Here is a 23764-nt window from a genome sequence, read left to right as displayed (position 1 = left end):
AAGCAAAAGCACAAAGCAAACTAAGCTCACTAGCAATGCTCAATAACAAGGCAACCAATGCCAAATTAGAGAGCGCAAATACTTAGCTACACAAACTAAGCAATGTGACTAACAAGGTTACACAAACCAAATTAGCCACGCAAGGGAGCTACTTCTATGCTACACAAGCAAGAAGGTAATTAGTAAGCTACACAAGCTAACTCAATACAAGAGCAACTACACAAGCTTAATATATATAAAAGTAATTGCAAGCTTGTGTAACGAGGATGCAAACCAATGGGAAGAACAAGGTTGACACGATGATTTTTCTCCCGAGGTTCACGTGTTTTCCAATACGCTAGTCCCCGTTGTGTCGACCGCTCACTTGGTGGTTCGGTGGCTAATTGGCATCACCCGCCAAGCCCGCACGTCGGGCACCGGAAGAACCTACCCCGAAGGTGAGGGTAGCTCAATGACACGCTTTACTAAAGTTGCTCTTCGCGGCTCCCGTGGGGCGAGCACAATGCCCCTCACAAAGCTCTTCTCCGGATCCCCGCACAAGCTTCTTGTGGGCTTCGACGGAGACCACCAACAAGCCATCTAGGAGGTGGCAACCTCCAAGAGTAACAAGCACCACCAACTTGCAACTCGATCACCTAGTGCCACTTGATGCAACCTCACAATGCAATCGCACAAGAATCACTCACTCACACAATCGGATGATCACTATCAAGTATGTGTGAGATGGAAGGCTCCTAAGCACTACCACATAAGCCACCAAGGCTCTAGTGTGCTAAGCTGCCGGTCCAAGGCCGACCACCACTTCTATTTATATCCCCATGGGCTAAACTAGCCGTTACCCCTTCACTGGGCAAAAGTCGGGCCGACCGGACGCTCCGGTCATGTTGACCAGACGCTGGACCTCAGTGTCCGGTCGACCGATGACAACCACGTGTCCTCCTGTGTTCAACCGAAGCCGCCCGATCTCAATGGTCATCAGTTGACCGGACGCTGCAGCATACCTGACCGGACGCTGGACCCTCAGCGTCCGGTCATTTACAGTAAGCTCCCAGAGATGACCGGACGCGTCCGGTCGAACGTGATCGGACGCAGCTCCAGCATCCGGTCACTCTCCAGCTTCTGCACCACCGAACAACGACATGACCGAACGCACCCCCAGCGTCCAGTCACTTCTAGCGTCAGCGTCCGGTTGATTGACCGATGCTGCACACTGTCAGCCACAACTGACCGGACGCTGGCCCTCAGCGTCCGGTCACTTGCGTGACCAGAGTCCGGTCCACTCTGTTGGACCTTTCTCACTTCCGTTTCTTCACCGAGTTGATCCACATCAACTCCAACTTCATCTCCTTTGTAAATGTGCCAACACCACCAAGTATACATCACCATGTGTATGTGTGTTAGCTTTTCACAATCATTTTCCAAAGGGTTAGCCACTCAACTTGCCATGCCACTCAATCCTAGCGACGATGCAAAGTTAGATCACTCAAGTGGCACTAGATGACCGATATGCAAACAAGTTTGCTCCTCTTGATAGCACGGCCATCTATCCTAAACCCGGTCATCAACTTCTCTACACACCTATGACCGGTGAAATGAAATGCCTTAGGTTATACCTTTGCCTTGCGCATTTCATCCCATCTCCTCCAATGTCGATGCAACACATGCACCAACATGATCAACAATGATATGATTCGCTTCATATCATCACGTGATCTTGTTGGTTTATCGATCTTGACCTCACTTGCTTTTCACCATTGCCATCGTCCATTGGCGCCAAGTCTTGCTCAAGCTTCACCGCCATGCGGTCCATCACTCCAAAGCCTTCGACTTGCCCTTCACGCTTCCAACCGGTCCATCAAGCCAAGTCTTGTCTTAATCTTCTCCACCTTGATCACATGACTCAATGTCATGTCTCATGTGCAATAAGCTCCTTCATCATCACATGTGTGAGCTTTGCAACATCTCCAAGCCATTTTCACCATCATGGCATATGTTGCTCACACACATGTACCTGTGGACTAATCACCTATGTATCTCACATAAACACAATTAGTCCACCTAAGTTGTCACTCAATTACCAAAACCAAACAAGGACCTTTCAGCAACTCCGATTGGTATCACACTTTAAAGGTTTATTCTATACACCTTAGCATCATTTGGTAGTAATTACTCTCCCACAATTCCAATCTATACATATGTGCGAGCTTCAAACCAAACACTCTAGCAGATATGTAGGGGGAGCTAATACTACCATTTCGGGTTTGTGGTACTTGTCCAAAATCATTTACACATGGTAAAATTGCTTGGGCAAGCAACATGAATCCAAAAGAGCTAAATTTCCATATCTTTGTAGAGTTGTCATCAATTAACAAAAAGAGGGAGATTGAATGGTCCTTGTGTGGTTTTGGTAATTGAGTGCCAACCCTAGGTGGACAGAGTGTGTTTATATGAGATACACAGGTGATTAGTCCATAGGTACATGTGTGTGAGCAACATATGCCATGGAGGTGGAAATGGCTCGGAGATGTTGCAAAGCTCACACATGTGATGATGAAGGAACTCATTGCACATGAGACATGACATTGAGTCATGTGATCAAGGTGGAGAAGATCAAAACATGACTTGGCTTGAAGGTCCGGTTGCAAGCATGAAGGGCGTGGCAGAACCGCCTAATCTAATGCCTCCCAGGAGTGCTCGTCTTCCATTAGACACTAAGCACCCAAGGGAGGACACCAAATTACACGGTCTATTGGGCACACCCCAGGGAAGAACCCGAAAATCCACATTTTTGCCATCAGGATCACAAATGAGAGAATAAAGCTTACATCATTCTTGACCATTTCTTACATCACTTTTAATACAACATCAGAGTATAAGAGCTATTGTATAATAGCGGAATGTAATCATATTATCAGAGTTATGAACAATTTAAGTTACAGCGGAATATAAACATGTGATCCGAATTACAGCGGAAATAATTATCTAATCATGGCATGATGAATCATTGATATATAAACTATGACAACAGATTATAAAATTGTTATTTAGAAAAACATTTAGTGAGAGTTATAAATAAAGACTATGATCGCAGCGTAAAGGAAATCCTCTCTAAGCCCACCAGGAGGAATCCACACACAAAGGTCAGCTCTAGCCTCCACCTGTCACCTGCAACAGAGGGAATAAAACCATGAGTACTCAATTGTACTCAGCAAGACTTACCCGACAGGAGGAAAGAAAAGACTCCAAGGATATGCAAGGCTATCTGGCTTGTGGGTTTATTGCATCTGCAGGAAGCATTACTAAGCGTGCGTCCTTATATTCGATTTTTATTAATAGCCACATTGGTTCATTAACTAACCATTCTATGTAAGCACCTGTGCTAGTTTCAAGCAGGTGGTAAGCAATCAGATTCCCTTTTTCCATCTTCCATCTTTCATCTTTCAGTTCTTACTACGATGCTAAACCATAGACAAGCCGTACCGTATTTCCCGGCGATTCGCGAATCAATGCCCCCAGCTGGGTACCCCGAAAACACACGCCCCGCTTGTACCCAAGGCACAAGCAGGAGCAACCCATCACCCTCCTATCCTGGGTGTCCAGGTCCCCGTCCAAACTGGGACTCCAAGTCCCCACCCCTGAGTCTCGGACTCAGTGCGGTGCAAGGACCTCCTCCACCAAAAAGAAACCCTGACAGTCGGTCCGGAAAGAGCCGGATCCACGACAAGAGAGCAACAAGTCTTCTAAGCGTCCATACCCCAGTATGTGCTCAGGATAATAAGTCTGTGACTTGCCTAGAGTCTTATGCAATGGCTGGTCCTTAACCGACACAGATAGGGAAAGCAGTGTAACTAAGCTATGCCCCGCGTCCACGGCGACACAACCTCTTACACCCACCAATACCCAAACCATATCCCTATCCAGTCACTATTTTCCTTTCCACTCTTTATATTTTTCAAGTGATAATACTACAGTGATATATTTCCTATCTCTCGCGAGTGACAGGCAATCACTCGAGTTCTACCAGAGTCCTGTAGCATAGCATTCTACACGATCATGTCATACTAGTAAGACTCATAGGATAAAGATATATATATATATATATATATATATATATATATATATATATATATATATGCAAGTGGGTTTCATTCAACTCCTTAAAACTTAATGCACAAATATAATTTAAACTGCAGAAAAGTAGGAGTTATGCACCGGGGCTTGCTTGGGTAAGATATATTAAAAAGTTAGTATCTGCATCTTCAGATCATCCACCATCATCCAAATAGAAAGCCCATTGCATCATCTCCTAGAGAGAATACCATTACACCATCTTCGGATTCCCAATCATCCTTCAACCAATCTGTTGATTCATCATCGTACCTATATGATATGCATGCGATGCAACGCAAAGATGTAATTAATCAACTGCAGTCGTGACTCGTAAAATACGACGTACGCCTCTCGAGTTAACGAGCTAGTTCTAACGACGACCGTACTTAGGCTACATATACACGTTGTCGAATAAGGCGTTATTTCCCAATAATTATTTTAATTATATAAACCAAGGTGTTTCTTTATTCCAAATAGGGCATCCTTATTAATATAGAAAACTAATTATTCTAGAGCTACAGAAATTACAGTGAGTAACTAATATTGCTAGGAGCCTACTGTAAAAATTTTAGATTCAACACTATTACCAATTTATCACAATAATTCCTACAAGTTTATATTTTTACAATATTAAGTATCTCTAATTAATTATATAGCTTCCAATAATATTATTGAACTATGTGAACAAAATATACTAATAGGTAGATCATGATTTTAGAAACTTAACGGAACTGGTTTGGCATTTTTATGATTTTTCTACTATTTACTACGAATTTCCAAACATTCAGCCGATTACTAATATTAACAAAATACCAAAGAAAGAAGAAAAGACCCTTGGGCCCGAAGCGGCCCAGCTCGCCTGGACCAGCGGCCACGGCAGCCCAGGTGGGGCAGGTGCGGCCCAACGCGGCACAACCGGCGGCCCAAGCACGGGTAAAGGCGCGGACGGACTAGCGAGCAGGCAGTGGCCCAGGCGGGGCGCGGCGCGAGCGGCCCAGTCGCGTCGGCAACAGGCCGGCAGCGCGACTCGGCCTAGAACGGCGGACGCGTGCTCCAACCGGTGAGTAGGCTGGCCCAAGAGGGGAGGCCCAGCGGCGGCGGCACCATTATGCGAAGACACCCCTACGTTTTCCCAAAACTAACCCGCAGGACACCAGCACTATTCACTTGAGTCACGTATTTAGCATTGAGGACCCTATACAAGATTTTACTTGGACTCTTACCCCTATTGTCATCCTCAAAAGCAGAGCACACATAAGGAGTACCGACCGGCGGTAGGAACGGTGCATCCAGGCGTGGTGGCCTAGTAACGGCGGTGCGCGCGTGGGGAAGGAGTGCGCGGCCGGCGGTGGCGGCCACGGCGCAGCAAGCTCCTCGGCACCGGGCGACATGGCGTGCACGCGTGTGCAGGGGCGGCGGTGGAAGCGGATGACGACGGTCGTTGTGGGATCGAGGTCTGGTGTGGGGACGCGGCGTGGGACCCGGCGCACCTACGTGTGCGACGGTCGGCGATAGGGGCGGCCACAGAGCCAGCAAGAGGTCGCCCGGAGCAACAGTTCCACATAGGACCGAAGGGGCGTGGGCGCGCACGCGCGCGATGGTCGACAATGGCAGTAGTGCACAGCATTGAACTACGGAGGTGGAGAGGTGCCGTGCAGGTCACGGCGGAGGTGAAGCGGCTCAGCGGCGGTGCTTCACCGGCTCTAGGCAGCAGGCTAGCCGCGGCAGGGCGCTGCAGCGTGCACGGCGGTAGGCGCAGCCATGGCGCGAATGGAGGGGGAGCGCCATGGAGCAGCGGGCCGTGGGAGCGCCGGACGGGAACGTGGCATGGGGAGGAAGAGGAGGGGACGTCGGTGCTACACACGGAGGAGAGGAGGAGCGACGGAGCTACACATGGCACGAGACAAACGGCCACAGCGGTGAAGCTATACCAGCGTGGACGGCGATAGCCGCGGCACGGCAACCACGGCATGCAGCGGCGCTGGCCGGGCGGGCGGCATGGGACGCTTCAATGGCGGGGCAGAGCAGCGGGGGGTGGGGCAAGCAGAAACTAGACTCCAGCACGGGATCTCAGGGCTCGCGCGTGCAGGGGAACAGGAGGAGCCGCAGCGGCTCAGGCGCTTGCGGGGAGGCAGGGCGACGGCGGGCGCGGTCCAGGCTGGTTGCTCGGATGAGCGGCTCTAGAACAAGTAGGAGAAAACAGGGAGGGAAGCGCTGCGGCTTGCGCATGGCATGCGCAGCGGAGAGGAAAAAGGAGGGACGCGGGGAGTGGGCCACGGCGACACTGGCGCTGTCTCGACGGTACTTAGTTCAGTAGGATCAATCAAGACACGCAAGGGCAGCCGCAGAGGTAGGCAAGACAGGCAACAGAGAGGGTGATGCAACGAAGGCTCGATGGTCTTCAAGCAAGGCCACGAGGAAACAAACGCACGTGGCACAGCATGGCCAGCTGGACGTGCTGGTTGGCACGGACAAGACCACGGCCACAGAGACAGCAAGGTAGGCAAGGACCAGACCAAGGCAGCAGAAAAAATAGAGGAAGGGGAGCAATGCGAGGCTCGACCGGCTTGGAACATCACGGCGGCAGCGGGCCACGACGTACGCGACAAGGATTGCGTACGTGCTTTGCTCTGGTGGTAATGGCTCTGAGCTGCTTGTCTGGTAGAAGCAAAAAGGGGAAAGCAGAAAAGCAGGAGCAGCGTGGCAGCCTCAAGGACGGCACATGCTCCACGCCCTACGGCACGGCACAGAGGCAGCGATGAGGCTAGGCGTGCACACATGCGTCCACGAGTGCATTGTGTACGTGCACGGCGTGCGTGTGTGTTGCCGTAATTTTTAAGATGCCTAAACCAAATCAATTTCAACCACTACATATTTCATACACTAGCCCATACATCATACTGACTCATAGAAACAAAACATCTAAGAACTAACTAATTCGTCATGCAGTATAATTCGCCAAAATTGACACTTTTAAACATAAGTTATTTTTTTTAAATCCAAGATACTTGTTTCGGTAAATCCTGTTAGGTCTAAATCTCGGTGCTAAACGAGATCGTAACACCAAGGGTGTTACAACCAACCTCCCTTAAAAAGAATCTTGCCCCGAGATTCAAAGCTAGAACCAGAAAAGGGGAAACGCGATTACATTTCGTAGATCAGGGATTACACGAAAGATTACATGACTTCGGATACTAAACTACACGGGAATTTAGGGATACATGGTTAAGAGCAACCTGATACAACTAAGACTTAATCTAGAAGTCGAGATAGACGAGGGCAATGGAGAAACAACAAGATAATGATTATCCAAAACATGGTGTAGCACCAACAGATCCAGAAACAGGACTCCCAGAACTCAAACATCGGGAACCCTAAGACCAACTAACCAAAGAGGAATTGAACTTCTTTGGAAACCAGATCTTTCTTCTTAGATTACACCATCACCTCAGACTGACGAACCTAATTCCTCGGATGATGACCCGATCTCTTAGCTCTACTCCGAATGTGAGGGAAATGAGGATGGAGAAGAAAAGCAAGGACCAAGGGCATCTTATATAGGCGAATAGAGGTGGGGAGAAACACACCAGAGGCAGATGCGGCGGGGATGGAATACACAAACGGTTCATGCAGTGGGGATAACACAGCCATGGTGCGCTCCCTGCACAAGTGAGCGGATGGGAATAAAGGAGAGGAGATAAGAGGGTGCGCTCGACGAGGGAGGCGTGCGGGCGACCATGTTCACAAAAGAAGAAAGAAAGGAGAGGGAAGGGGTCTGGTACGAGGGACGAGGTGTGAGATTCAAGAGCCTACCGGATGTTGGGAAAAGGAGAAACACACAGTGCACAAAGACGGCAAGTGTGGCACGATGCCGCGGCTACGCGAGAACGGGGAGCTAAGGGCCCGATACAGACAGCGTTCACAGGGCACGCAGTGAAATGACCCATCACGGTCAACTAAACACAGGGATTGGGACATGACATCCACTCGGACTTTCACAATCACTCCTGACTACCCGAGGCTAACTTTCCTTACTACTCTTCTTTTTCTTTCCTTTACTCGACCACATCCGTCTTTCATGTAGACTAAAACCATGTCATACTTTCTTCCTCCAAAACCACCTCCTCTTGCTTACCTTGAGAGAACACTATGTCATCAACCTGTTGTAGATTTCCCATTTGAACACCTGAATGTTTACAAGGAGAATATTTTGTAGTAAAAGCGGTATGGCGGTGTAACTTGGTAAAGGTACTTGGTCAACAACCTCGATACCAGCGCGTGTCAAGTAGCGTCACATGTGGCAGCTGTTCCACAGAGAGCCCTCGGTGTCGTCGCGGCACCATAAGCTATTAACCAGGCAACTACTACCAACTTACACGCCATGAAGGCAGTGGGGTCATAGACCATAGAATAAGGGGAGTATTGCAAGGAAAGATTCAAACAACAAGGGTTCCCTTCACAACAAGGGACAAGGAATTCAAATCCAACGGTGGATTTCATTTAAAGAGATTCAAGTGTTCTACTGGGACATCCACAATTAGTCGATACAGTGTCCTATGTTATCCAATCACGGCTGGTCTACTGGTGTCTGAATGGTAGCTTCTCTTGTAACCCACTTAACATCGCCCTTGAAAACTTTAAGCACGTCTAACGAAACTTAAGGTAAATGAACGCAATAAACACAACGAAATAAATAAAATGCACATTCCAACAGTCTTATACGGGTACATCATATAGGCATTCAGACTCCCATTCATGACATAGCATTCACCTTCCCTACTAGTGGATGATCTCAACAACTATGGACCAACAACAATGGCAACAGTACAATACCGGAGGGACAGCGACGAAGAACACTACTACTATGGGTACAACATCCCAAGGCAACTAATCTACCCTGGAACCACGCAGCTTCATTCTCGGGCTCGGCGGATTCTTCTACCGCCCTGGCTATGGATCTGCATCTTCTCGTGGCAATGGCTGAGTGAGAGGAATCAAGGGTTCTGCTTCTAACACTTCCGAAGGTGGAGGTGCTGGCGGTTCTACATCATCAGTTCTCCTTCTTTCCGCCGGGTGGATAGGGATCCCCTCCAAGATCGGGGCATCCTGCCTTTCATCAACCAGCGTCCTCCGCTTGGCCCTAGTGAACAGATAGGCCTCACCCAGCTGATGGACATGCCAATCTTTAGCCTCCTTCAGAGCTTTCGACATGGCAGTCTCTCGGCTCTCAGCAGCTGTAGCACTGGCATGTGCTTCGCGCGAGCTGCACTTGGAGCATCTGGTTGAAGATCTCGGCTTCCTCGGCGCGCCAAAGGCACGCCCTCAGCTCCAAGGCTTGTCGGTCATACTGCTCATCCAGAGCAAGCAGGTATGTGGTCAAGTGCACCACGGTAGGACTATCTTCTTGCGCATCCCACCCTTGCAAGGCCTCCATGCGAGCCTTCCATGCCCACCGATTCTTGTCCAAAGGTTGAAAGAACCTCATGGGGTTACGAGCAATGGGCTCTTCATAGATCTGGTAGAGATGCCGCAAGACTTTGAGGGCCACAACCTGGTAGGTGTCGATGAAGCTAAACCCGATTGCGGTCACACTCCAGGCTTCAATGAGGTTGGGGAACTCTTCACTCTTTCCAATATAGACGGTAACCTCAAACCGATCAGTGCCATGCTTCTCATACTCACGGCCCTCATACTTGGGACGATCTTTGACTCCAAGCTTTTGTAGAGTGGCATGCAGGATTCTAGGAAAACCCTCAACATTCAGGCAGTAACTACTAACCCAGGCTCCTACCATTCCTAGCGATGGTGGTGAGGAAGGACTGAGCGAAAAGCTTGCTCAAAGGAAAAGCTAAGCGAGCTAAAGTGCACCGAGTGGTGATACCAATGGCTAAGCTAGACTCTGCTTATAAAGGCGGAGCATTCTGTGGTCCTGGCGCGGTCCACCCGGGTTCCTGCGTGAGATCACTATGATGAATCGACCAAATTCCACGCGTTCGAGGCAAGCGACGTGCGATGTCATTACTGACTTATATGACTGCAGGGCAAGGGTCCGACAAGAGCATAGAAAAGGGGTACAAGGAGACGTGGGTCACGACCAATGTGAACCACGGGCGAACACGGAGCACGAAGCCACAGTGCAGACCTATCTCCAGAACAGGAACGAGTCAGTCGTGCACAAAACGACACGTGTGACACATATGGATGGCGTATCTGCAAGCAATACGAGCGCTACAATGCACAAATAGGATATGCATGAATGCACGTCCTATACGTCCTTCCACTGTTGCCAACATATAGGGCAACCGTTCTTAGATTTTTGGCACAGCGTTATCTCCCTGTAGCTAGTCGGTACTATCGGACTATGCTCGGGGTCAGTGTACCTGTAGAAAAATTGATTAAACCTAACTAAGTCAGCAGAGTGCCATCTATCCTGGATACATAACCATAGTAATAGGGCTACTTATATAACTTTACATAAACGTCCTATTCTTTGAAAAGAATTTGTTGTCAAATTTTATTTTAGAAAAGGTTTTCGAAGCTTTATGTCCTCATTTATGCTCTGATACCACCTGTGGCAGAACCGCCTAATCTAATGCCTCCTAGGAGTGCTCGTCTTCCATTAGACACTAAGCACCCAAGGGAGGACACCAAATTACACGGTCTGTTGGGCACACCCCAGGGGAGAACCCGAAAATCCACATTTTTGCCATCAGGATCACAAATGAGAGAATAAAGCTTACATCATTCTTGACCATTTCTTACATCACTTTTAATACAACATCAGAGTATAAGAGCTATTGTATAACAGCAGAATGTAATCATATTATCAGAGTTATGAATAATTTAAGTTACAGCGGAATATAAACATGTGATCCGAATTACAGCGGAAATAATTATCTAATCATGGCATGATGAATCATTGATATATAAACTATGACAACAGATTATAAAACTATTATTTAGAAAACATTTAGTGAGAGTTATAAATAAAGACTATGATCGCAGCGTAAAGGAAATCCTCTCTAAGCCCACCAGGAGGAATCCACACACAAAGGTCAGCTCTAGCCTCCACCTGTCACCTGCAACAGGGGGAATAAAACCCTGAGTACTCAATTGTACTCAACAAGACTTACCCAATAGGAGGAAAGAAAAGACTCCAAGGATATGCAAGGCTATCTGGCTTGTGGGTTTATTGCATCTGCAGGAAGCATTACTAAGCGTGCGTCCTTATATTTGATTTTTATTAATAGCCGCATTGGTTCATTAACTAACCATTCTATGTAAGCACCTGTGCTACTTTCAAGCAGGTGGTAAGCAATCAGATTTCCATCTTCCATCTTTCATCTTTCAGTTCTTACTACGATGCTAAATCGTATACAAGCCGTACCGGATTTCCCGGCGATTCGCGAATCAATGCCCCCAGCTGGGTACCCTGAAAACACACGCCCCGCAAGTAATAATACTGCAGTGATATATTTCCTATCTCTCGCGAGTGACAGGCAAAAACGTCTTTTTAACAGCCAGTTAACACCGTTAGCTAACGGATTTGACGGTAGTGTCAAATTAGGGATGAAAGTTGAAGTGAGTGTCAAATAGGGAACGAAGAAAATTCTAGGGCCAAGAAAGGAACAACTCATTTTCCCAGTGTCAAATAAGGAATTCTCCCTTTTTATGATTTTTCTACTATTTACTACGAATTTCCAAACATTCAGCCGATTACTAATATTAACAAAATACCAAAGAAAGAAGAAAAGATCCTTGGACCAGCGGCCACGGCGGGGCAGGCGCGGCCCAACGCGGCACAACCGGTGGCCCAGGCGCGGGTAAAGGCGCGGATGGCCCAGCGAGCAGGTAGTGGCCCAGGCGGGGTGCGGCGCGAGCGGCTCAGTCACGTCGGCAACAAGCCGGCCACGCGACTTGGCCCAGAACGATGAACGCGCGGTCCAACCGGTGAGCAGGCCAGCCCAAGAGGGGAGGCCCAGCGACGGCGGTGCCATTATGCGAAGATACCCCTGCGTTTTCCCAAAACTAACCCGCAGGACACAAGCACTATTCACTTGAGTCACGTATTTAGCATTGAGGACCCTGTACAAGATTTTACTTGGACTCTTACCCCTATCGTCATCCTCAAAAGCAGAGCACACACAGGGAGTACCGATCGGCGATAGGAACGGCGCATCCAGGCGTGGTGGCGGTGTAACAGCGGTGCGCGCGCGGGGAAGGAGTGCACGGCCGGCGGTGGCGGCCACGGCGCAGCAAGCTCCTCGGCACCAGGCGGCATGGTGTGCACGCGCGCGTGGGGGCGGCGGCAGAAGCGGATGACGGCGGTCGTTGCGGGATCGAGGTCTAGCGTGGGGATGCAGCGTGGGACCCGGCGCACCTACGCATGCGACGGTCGGCGATAGGGGCGGCCGCGGAGCCAGCAGGAGGTCGCCCGGAGCAACGATTCCATGAGGGACCAAAGGGGCACGGGCGCGCACGCACTCGATGGCCGACAACGGCGGTAGTGCACGACGCTGGGCAACGGAGGTGGAGAGGTGTCGTGCGGGTCGCGGCGGAGGTGAAGCGGCTCAGCCGCGGTGCTTCACCGGCTCTAGGCAGTAGGCTAGCCGCGGCAGGGCGCTGTAGCGTGCACGACGATAGGCGCAGCCGGGCCGTGAATGGAGAGGGAGCGCCATGGAGCAGCAGGCCACGAGAGCGCCGGACGGGAATGTGGCACGGGGAGGAAGAGGAGGGGACGCCGGTGCTGCACACGGAGGATAGAAGACGCTACGGAGCTACACGCGGCACGAGACAAACAGCCACGGTGGCGAAGCTGTACCGACGCGGACGGCGGTAGCCACGGCACGGTGACCACAGCATGCAGCGGCGCTGGCCGGGCGGGCGGCACAGGACGCTGCAACGGCGGGGCAGAGCAGCGGGGGAGGGCAAGCAGAAACGGGACTCCAGCGCGGGATCTCTGGGCTCGCGCATGCAGGGGAACAGGAGGAGACGCAGTGGCTCAGGCGCGCTCGCGGGGAGACAGGGCGACGGCGGGCGCGGCCCTGGCTGGTTGCTCAGATGGGCGGCTCTAGATCAAGGAGGAGGAAACAGGTAGGGTAGCGCTATGGCTTGCGCATGGCGTGCACCGTGGAGAGGAAAAAGGAGGGACGCGGGGAGTAGGCCACGGCGACACGGCCACTGTATCGACGGTACTCAGTTCTGCAGGATCAATCAAGACACACAAGGGCAGCTGTAGAGGCAGGCAAGATAGGCAACAGAGAGGGTGATGCGACAAAGGCTCGGTGGTCTTTAAGCAAGGCCGCGAGGAAACAAACGCACGTGGCACAGCATGGCCAGCAGGACGTGTCGGTTGGCACGGACAAGACCATGGCCGCAGAGACAGCAAGGTAGGCAAGGACCAGACCAAGGCAACAGAAAAATAGAGGGAGGGGAGCAGTGCGAGGCTCGGCCGGCTTGGAACGTCACGGCGGCAGCGGACCACAGCGTACACGACAAGGATTGCGTACGTGCTTTGCTCTGGTGGTAATGGCTCTGAGCTGCTTGTCTGGTAGAAGCAAAAAGGGGAAAGCAGAAAAGCAGGGGCAGCGCGGCAGCCGCAAGGACGGCACATGCTCCACGCGCTACGGCACGGCACAGAGGCAACGACGAGGCTAGGCGTGCACACATGCGTCCACGAGTGCGTTGTGTACGAGCACGGCGTGCGTGTGTGTTGTCGTAATTTTTAACATGCCTAAACCGAATCAATTTCAACCACTATGTATTTCATACACTAGTCCATACATCATACTGACTCGTAGAAACAAAACATCTAGGAACTAATTAATTCATCGTGCAGTATAATTCGCCAAAATTGACACTTTTAAACATAAGTTAATTTTTTTTAAATCTGAGAAACTCGTTTTGGTAAATCCTGTTAGGTCTAAATCTTGGTACTAAACGAGATCGTAACACCAGGGGTGTTACAAAGGGCAAGTTGGAGGCTTTGGAGCGATGGACCGCGTTGCGGTGAAGCTTGAGCAAGACTTGGCGCCGATGGACGAAGGCAATGGTGAAAAGCAAGTGAAGTCAAGATCGATGAACCAATATGATCACGTGATGATATGAAGTGGATCATATCATTGTTGATCGTGTTGGTGCATGTGTTGCATCGACATTGGAGGAGATGGAATGGAATACGCAAGGCAAAGGTATAACCTAGGGCATTTTATTTCACCGGTCATAGGTGTGTAGAGAAATTGATGACCGGGCGTAGGACAGATGGCCGTACTATCAAGAGGGGCAAACTTGTTTGCATATCGGTCATCTAGTGCCAGTCGAGTGATCTAACTTTGCATCGTTGCTAGGATCGAGTGGCGTGGCAAGTTGAGTGGTTAATCCTTTAAAAAATGTTTGTGAAAAGCTAACACACATACACATGGTGGTGTACACTTGGTGGTGTTGGCACATTTGCAAAGGAGAAAGAAGTTGGAGTTGAAACGGATCAACTCGGCGAATAAAAGGAGACGAAAGAAGGTCACTGTGAGTGACCGAACGCTGGCCTCGGTAGGGCCGGCACGTCCGGTCAGTGGCAGCAGAGAGCGTGCGGTCTCGGTCTTGTGACCGAACGCTGGCGCGAAGAGCGACCTGACGAGCAGGGGCCGCGTTCGGTCATCTCTGACGTACGCTGACGTAGTGGCGTGGGCGTAGCGTTGACACATGGCAGGCGGTGAAGGACCGGATTTAGGTGCTGCGTCCGATCGTGACTCACCTGACGCGTCCAATCGCAACCTGGCACTAGGTGATCGAGTTGCAAGCCGGTGGTGCTTGTTACTCTTGGAGGTTGCCACCTCCTAGATGGCTTGGTGGTGGTCTCCGTCGAAGCCCGCAAGAAGCTTGAGTGGTGCTCCGGAGAAGAGCTTTGTGAGGGGCATTGTGCTCACCCCGCGGGAGCAGCGAAGAGCAACTCTAGTAGAGCGAGACGTAAAGGGCGACAAGTGGTCCGGCCGGGTCAAGTGCTAGAGCTTGTGGTAAGCACTCCACGTGGGAGAGTGTGACTTGTGAGTCACCACTAGCAAGACGACCGACTACAACCTTAGAGCTTGTCTCAACGGGGACTAGCGTGTTGACAAGCACGTGAACCTCGGGATAAAAATCATCGTGTCATCCTTGTATTCTGGTTGGTTTGCATCCTCGTTACACAAGCTTGTATTTACTTTCATATATATTGTGCTTGTGTAGTTGCTCTTGTAATTAGTTAGCTTGTATAGCTCACTAGTTACCTTCTTGCTTGTGTAGCATAGAAGTAGCTCCCTTGCGTGGCTAATTTGGTTTGTGTAACCTTGTTAGTCACATTGCTTAGTTTGTGTAGCTAAGTATTTGCGCTCTCTAATTTGGCATTGGTTGCCTTGTTGTTGAGCATTGCTAGTGAGCTTAGAAGCTTTGTGCTTTTGCTTACTAGAATTGTGTAGGAGCTCCCCGGTGTGCGAAATACTAATGGCATAGGTTTGTGTGACCTTGCTCTTAGAATTGGATAGGTGAGCTCTAGCTAGCTCGACACCTTTGTTGCCTAATTAGGATCTTTATTAGGTGCTTGTGAACTTAGATAGAGGGGTGTAGTCTTGGCTAGACCAATTGTTTTAATTCCGCACTTATTTTGGTTAGCCGGCGCAATTAAGTTCTAGAAAGGACCATTCACCCCCCCCCCCCCCCTCTAGTCCGCCATCTCGACCTTTCACATATGCAACATCCACATGAAACCTTGCAACATGCATATAAAACATTTGAAACATATGCTAGCAACATGCGCTTTCAGCGCAACATCTTCTTGCTGCTTGGGCGAATCGAGGCTCGTCGTCGTGGAGCTCGACACCGGCACGAAGCTCGATGCCATGGAGGTCGCTAGTGTGGAGCTCATCGGTGGCGCGGATCTCGGCGACAACACGAGGCTCGCCGGTGGCAGCGCGCGCTCAGTGACGACGTGTGGATGTTGGCGGCACGAAGCTTGCCGGCAACACAGTGCTCTCCGCAGCAGTGCATGCGGAGATTGCCGGCGACGCGCAGAGAGCGAGTGGGGTATGGCCATGAGGGGCGCGTGGGTGCACGAGTTCGAGACAGGGAGGAGATGCACAAGCTCCAGGACATTCTTCCTCTCCCTGTTGCTTTGAATGGAGAGATAGAGGAGAGAGAGGCGAGATGGAACCGAAGAGGATAAGTCTAAGTAGCCACCTGATGGGAGTAGATATTTGTGTGGTGAAAAAAAATTCGTAGACCACGTGAGGCCACATAGCGTCTGACGTCCCGACGTGGGACAGACGCCCGCGATGGAGCATTACCGATCTAGTGGAGATTTGGGATCGGATAAGACTCTAAGGTTGTGTTTGGTTTGCAGACAACATAGACAACAAAGTTCAATTATAATTTTATGGGAAGGGATGGTCAAATCTCTTTGTTCCGTTAAAGGTACGAGGTTATCTATGTTTTCTTTTTGGTTGGAGGGACACAAAGAGAGAGAGGATGGACTGGTTGTTCCTCGTCTGTCATCCACCATCAGCAAGGGGGTCGACTGTCAGCCACAGTAAGGGGAGCAGAGAGGAGGTCCGTGGGCTCGCTCGTGGACCGAGCACAAAGAGCAGTGGACTCCATGGACAGCCGCCATTGGGCCAAAAGTAATGAGCTCACCTCACCCATGGATGACCGCCACTGCACTGGGAGAAGCAAGATCTGGCTTGCAGGTAGGGTATGACACAAAGCACCGTGCCACCGTACCAGCAGGGTCGCCAATCGCCATCGTTCAAAGGGGCCCAAGCTCACACCATGGACAGGACATCCAACGATCAGCCGCACCCTAGACCTCACTCACCCTGGCCACAAACTCCTCAAGTTTAGGAAGCCGAATATGCAATTTGCGTACCAGAACCGAGATCAGAACTAGGGACAAGTTTAGAGAGTGTAATTTGCAAGCACAGAAACTCGGACGAGAATTTGAGACAAATTTAAGCCGCCAGTGAAATTTATTCTTATTGTGCTGATTTTTTCTTCTCCATGGCAATACACAATTACACATGCACAAACGTAGATGAATTAAAAAAACTGACAAAGCATAAGTAAATAAAAGGGTAGCTCATACAGTAACACCGAATTTCAATATCCTTCTTTTATGATATACGCCTGGCATAATCATACCGATGATTTTAGGGGGGGGGGGGGGGGGGGGGGGGGGGGGGGGGGGGGGGCAAACTCCAAGTTTCAATATTACATTACAAAGTTTTCAAATGGTTCGTATCCATGTAAATGCAAAATAGTGCCTTGCTATTTTGACCAATGGTTTGCAGCAACATTCATAATTTGCAAGAGAAGTGATGTTCCGCGCTCTGGACTGAAGGAAAAAATTGATAAAAACAACCACATAATTAATACGATGAATAAATAAAAATCAAAGGAGCAATAAGAATAGCATGACACGATAAACCTCCCAGAATCTAAATATCTAATAAATAAATAAAAAAGCTTGAGGGAATGCCAATTATACATTGTTCCTGTGACTAGAACCCACATAAGAACTCTTTGTAGACAAAAGATTGCAGCCTTGTCACAACATCTTTCGTGCTCAACATTGACATTTCTGAAATTCAGGAGCCATCTGAAAAGTCAGCCTTGTCACAACATTCACTCTTAAATCTTAATCCATATTTGCTCACCCCTACTCAAAACAGAAATCTGCATGAGGCATAATAATTTATGATTTTAGTTTCAGGAGCCATCAGGAGAAATAAAATGTTCAGTTGATAGTGCAAATGAAATACTAGGATGGATTTTAGTGCATGGAAAGGTTTATGGTGCATGCAGCTAAATCTGATTGTTCCAAGTCTAAACGATTCTAGTAACATGAAGCTTAGCCAGAAGCCCAGAAGATTGATTACATTTGATAATAACCATTTCTTAGACTTATTTTCCGACCTTTTCTAGCTTAATCCAACAACAATACCAAGAATGCATCTTGTTAGTAAACTCCTCCATGAAAAAGCTGCAGAGAATGCTTTTCCCCCCTCATCACATCAGAGTTTAATGTTTCAAAGTTCATAAAAGAAAAAAAAATACGAAACAACGGGAGGACAAGTAAAAAGATATTACTACCAAATGCTGACAGACAATTACATTAGATAGAGTCATACAGACTCAGGGATGAACAAAGAGAAGAATCACAAATAAAGCTATAGTGCATGGAACTAAAAAAGGTCATGTTTGTGTTATTCTACTGAACTAAGCAGCACGCTAGCATAATCTATTTCTGCTCAGAACTAATCATTTAAGATTATTTTGCGTCAACATAATCAGCAGTATTTAGCTTTATGCTATGTATATAAAATGCAATTAAATTTGAATAACTATCAGTACTGCAGTCTATATCAGCACAGCTGTCTAATTGCGTTTATATTTTGGGCGTCAGCAAATCCAGGGCACCTATTTCATTTCTCACTAAATTTGTGATCCTAACATATGAAGTTCATTATTCCTTCCTTTGTTTTATGTGTACGAGAGCAAAATTCAGATTGAGAAACAAATGAAAAAAAAATCACTAGTTGGCTTACATATGCCAAATGTGCAACGGAACTTCAAAACCTTTGATAACATTCGGGCCGACTGCTTTACATTTGACTTCAACAGTCTTAAGATGTTCTGATATTGCCGCTGATTTCTGCATTGAAATGTATGTTCCTTTCATTTCCACTTCATGTTTACGTCCCTGTGGCAAAGAGAACAATTAAACAAGAATGATAATTAACACTAATTTAATGCTGCTAAAGTAAATAATAAGGTGTCGACCTTCAAAAAAAGTTGAAGAGTGAGCTTCTCTAGAACTAGTGTGTGCTTGAGGATGCAAGTTAGTGCACTGAAGCTAGGAGCCAAACAGCAGTACTCATTAAGTAGCAAAGTCTTTAACTTGCTAAATGTGGGGCACCTTTTCAAATCCCTTGTGAAAATGATCTGAACAAAATATATAAAAGATCAAGCAATCCTTCATGGTGAAAATGCAAAAATGATGATACAAGAAACCCAATCAGTGGAAAGGCATATGAAAAGACTGTACAAGTGTCTACGGATGCCCACAAATTGATGTGCATAGTGCAGTCAAGTTACACGGGTTAACATAGATGAATGAAAGAGGAAAAGTGTTTGAAGCGCACCGTATTTATTTCAGCTACCAATGCCAAAATCTTAGCTTCTGATAAACCTTCCAGCAGCACGCAATTGTCATTATCATGTGTATCACCGTAACAATCTTCACAATCCTCAAAACCACAATCCCAATTGTTTGAATAAGTGCAGCAATCTGGAGAGTCATGGATGACTCTGACAATTGCATCCACTAATGATGGCATGCCCTCAAGCACAGGAGCCTTGTTCCAGTGATCCTCAAGACGGAGTGAAATGAGACTCGGGGCACAAACATGAGTGCGGAACCTGGGGCTGAAATGGCACTCGGTGATGCTCAGATATTTTAAAGACTCGGATGAGATCTTGGTACACTCGATGAAGCAGTTGGTAAGAGTCAGATTCTGCAGTGCTGGACAAGAGCTTGTAAAGTTAAAGAGCTTGTCCTTCAAGAGCATGTCTTCAAGATCTAGCTTTCTCCAATGCTGGGAGATGAAAGGTCACCCCTCAAACCAAATCTTTTTAAGACGGAGCATCTGTACTTCACACTGTATGGCGTGCTTGATCCAGAGCATCACGCGGGGCACGTCCTCATTGCGGCATTCATCAAACGAGAACTGGCACTTGACGAGAGGTGTGAGCCCACGGAGCAGAAACAGGTTGTCAACAAACTCACGGAGCTCATGCACGACTACCCAATCGTCCTCACCGCACCCGATGCGAAGTCCAGTGGCAAACCTCCATAGGTGGCACCAGCGCCGGGCGAGCACTCACGTCCACACGGCATCCTGAGCCCGGAGGAAGGAGAGCATGTGGTGGAGCACCTCGTCCGGGAGCGCGCCAAGTCGGTCGATGCCGTCCGCCATCGCCAGTGGCGCGTTCTTGGCATTCTTCTTCCTTGGAGGCATTCCGTCGAACAGGCCGCAGGCGTTTGTCGGCTCCCAGCCTCTGCAGAATACGAAAACACATAGAATTGTTGTTTGAGGCGCACTGCAAAAGGGCGAGCGTGCAATGAAAATATGGCGGAGAGGCTGGCAGGCACGCCGGAATACTGTCGCACCTCACTTAGCCGGAGGCCGCAGCAGCTTCAGTTCACGCGGAGCAGAGCAAAGACGCCGACGCTAGCAGCATTACGTACGCGAGCTGACAGGATCTGAGCAATGGAACGCTGCGTTGAGAAGAGCAGAGACAAGTGAATCCGGGGTGAGGAGCTTGAGGAACAGTCGAACAGGTGTGCTCGGGACATGGGAGAGGAAGAAACGAATCGGGAGGAGATGCAGCGAAGGGGTACCGCTCACCGTCTCCTTCGGCTCCTTTATTTTCTTGTTTGTGATGTGCTACTGGTGGGCGTGCACCTCTCGATCTGGAGCCTGCGCCGGCGTGCAGCTGCGGGGGGGGGTGGGGGGTGGCGCTCAGCGGCCGGCGAGCGGGAGGGCGGGACGCGCCCTCCTCTTGGCGCGCGCCGGTTCTCCTGTGGCTGTGCTCGTGGCCTGTGTAGTGTGGCTGCCGCAACTGAGGGCATCAGAGCCTATGGTTTTTTTTTTTTTTTTTTGAGACTTTTCCCTGTATGCCATTATAAAAGATCGCAATTCTCTGTGTGCCTCTGAAAAAGTTCAGCGGTCTTCAGCGCCACTATTCTAACTTTTTCGGGTCCTCCATGCCACTTCCGTCAGTTTGGGCTTTAACACCGTCGAACTGCAGGTGTGAAAAGACGAAAATACCCTTAAGTCTAAATATGTTATTAATTTTTTTTGAACATCTTAACGACTTCAAATGAAAAAACTCAAAACTAGAAAGTTGTAGATCTCGTCGAGATCTATAATTTTCATATAAAAATTATTTTTCATTTAATTCCACAAAAAAAATGATGATTTTTCTAAGATATATTAATCATATCAAATCATTTTTTTTGCGGAATTAAATAAAAATAATTTTTATATGAAAATTATAGATCTCGACGAGATCTACAACTTTCTAGTTTTGAGTTTTTTCATTTGAAGTCGTTAAGATGCTTAAAAAAATTAATAACATATTTAGACTTAAGGGTATTTTCGTCTTTTCACACCTGCAGTTTGACGGCGTTAGAGCCCAAACTGACGGAAGTGGCATGGAGGACCCGAAAAAGTTAGAGTAGTGGCGCTGAAGACCGCTGAACTTTTTCAGGGACACACAGGGAATTACGATCTTTTATAAGGGCACACAGAGAAAAGTCTCTTTTTTTATGGGAGTTGCTAGCACCCGTTCGATAGGCGTTTAGCATCGGACGGTGTAAAATTTCTGCTAAAACGATAGTATGCGAATAAAAAAATCCCACACCTCACCATGGTTATCGTACATCCACTCGCACGCCTGAGTCGCCCGCCCCGACGCCGGACCTGCCCATCCACGCACCCCGCCCCCATCCTCATCTGATCGTCCCGCAGGCGGAACCCCACCTTGTCATGCCCCCGACCGTCGGCCCCCATTGCGCCGCGTGCCACGTCCTCCACCCATCGGCTCGTGGCGCCCTATTCTCCGGCGCCCTTTAACTGTCCGAACAGCATGAAACATGTGCAACATGAAACACTTGAATGCAAGATATATCTAAAACAGATGAAACATCTAGAACATACATTTTCAACATGAAAACACTTGTTGCAACAGAAGACTGAAACAAATGAAACATGTTGAAACGTACTGTTGCAACATATATGTGAAAACATATGCAACATCTGGATCAAAATGCTTGCAACATACGTTTGGGAACAAATGAAACATTTTGAACAAACGCTAGTAACATGTCTCTAAAATACTTACAACATATGCAACATGTGTAACATCTCCCGATCTACATTTGTAACATCTATATGAAATAAATTGCAACATACATCTGAAACGCCTGAAACACTTGAAACATACATATGCAACATAGGGGAGGGGGAAGACTAGGCCAGTCGGAGACAACAGCGAGCAGCTGCGCGCGAGCACCACCGCCACCAGTGCCGGGCTTGGCTCGGCAGCGACGGTGGAGGATGGGGGCGAGGAGCGCCATGGCCACCGCAGGAGCTCGGTCACCGGGGGAGGGGAGGGCGCCGCGGCGGGGTGGGGGAGAGCCGCCCACTACCCCTGCAACACTGCGGCGCCACCTCATGGATCTCGTCGGGGTGGCAGAGAGGGCCATCGGATCTGTGGGATTAGGGCTCCCAGTGGATGAGGACGCCGAGAATGAGCCGTCGGGGTGGGGGAGGGCGCACGCCGAGGTGGGCAAGCGAGCGAGCGAGAGAGAGCGGAGCAGTAGAGAAGCACGAGATAGAGGAGCTCGTTGAGCAGGTGACGCATGCGGAGCGAGACGAGGTGGCCAAGAGTTGATTTTATTATTTATTTATTTATTTAGACGAGTGGCGTGTGCGGCAGTAAGGTAAAATTGTGGTGCACGTCACGCCACGCGTCTGGAGGGATGTCGCTGGCGTTGGACGCGCATTACCATTATTGTCTCACCCTTCGATTAGTACTTTGAGTTTGAGTTTCCGTTTATTTCACTTTTCACACGACATGCAGACAAATTTGGTACGTATATATAAACAACATTAGACAAATAAGGTACTCTATAAAGAAGATGGCTTAAAAGGCGTTTTTTGAGCCAGGCAAAAAAAAAACTCATAAATATGGCCATGGGCAGAGCTAGGTCTAGTATTTTTGGGTTAGACCCGGGGGCATCTGAAAAAAAAATTGTACAAACGGTGTCAGGTTGATCCAAGCCGCTCATTTCTCTATATATATTTTTTCTCCTCAAACTCTAAAATCAGATATCTTACCCCTTAAATTCTCGGACACGTTCAAATTACCTGAGTATCTGATTTTAAAGTGGTTTTAAAGGCAGATTTGTAGTTTTGTTCATTGAAAAATCTAGTAAATACTTGATAAGGTTTTAAAATCACATAAAATGTTTGTAAGCTTTTAGAAATTCCAAAAATATTCTAGAGATGGCTTGGGATAAAAAAAGTTCAAATAAAATACTTAGATCCCGTGAAAGTATCTTTAGAAGCTTCAAAAAGTTAGATTTAGCTCTAAAAACTGGAAAAAATATCCAAAAAATCTAGAAAAATCACAAAACATTCTAATCAATGTATAAACATGTTTTAAAAACTTTGCATGAAAAAATGAGATGACACTAGCATGAATGCAACACACAATAATGTTGAACACATCCATGCTATGCATTCGAGCTAGTGGTGTATTATGTTTTGTTGTAAAAAGTTTTCAAAATACGGTTAGACATCTATTATGATGTTTTAGGAATTTTCTAGAATTTTTTTGATATTTTTTGTTATTGCATCTATTTTCTGAAGCATCTAGAGATATATTCATGAGGTATAAATATTTTATTTAGATTCTTCATATCCCAATATATCTTTCTAAGAAATTATAAAAACTTAGAGCGGTGGCGGCGAGCTCAGCGCGCGGGGATGTGGCGGCCGGCGGGCGGGACGTGCCCTGCTCTTGGCGCGCGCCGGTTTTCCTGTGCTCGTGGTCTGTGGAG

The 23764-nt window shown here is 48.3% G+C and overlaps 1 pseudogene; it reads right to left on the bottom strand.

Annotated features, from left to right (window-relative positions):
- Nucleotides 1-17488: 17488 nt before the first annotated feature.
- On the bottom strand, nucleotides 17489-20667 carry LOC136488639 (F-box protein At4g22280-like; annotated as a pseudogene).
- Between the last annotated feature and the right edge of the window lie 3097 nt (nucleotides 20668-23764).

The sequence above is a fragment of the Miscanthus floridulus genome, chromosome 10 (genome assembly GCF_019320115.1).
Source record: "Miscanthus floridulus cultivar M001 chromosome 10, ASM1932011v1, whole genome shotgun sequence".
Classification (NCBI taxonomy): domain Eukaryota; kingdom Viridiplantae; phylum Streptophyta; class Magnoliopsida; order Poales; family Poaceae; genus Miscanthus; species Miscanthus floridulus.
The sequence above is the reverse complement of the archived record's forward strand: the minus strand, read 5'-3'. Positions and strand labels throughout refer to the sequence as shown.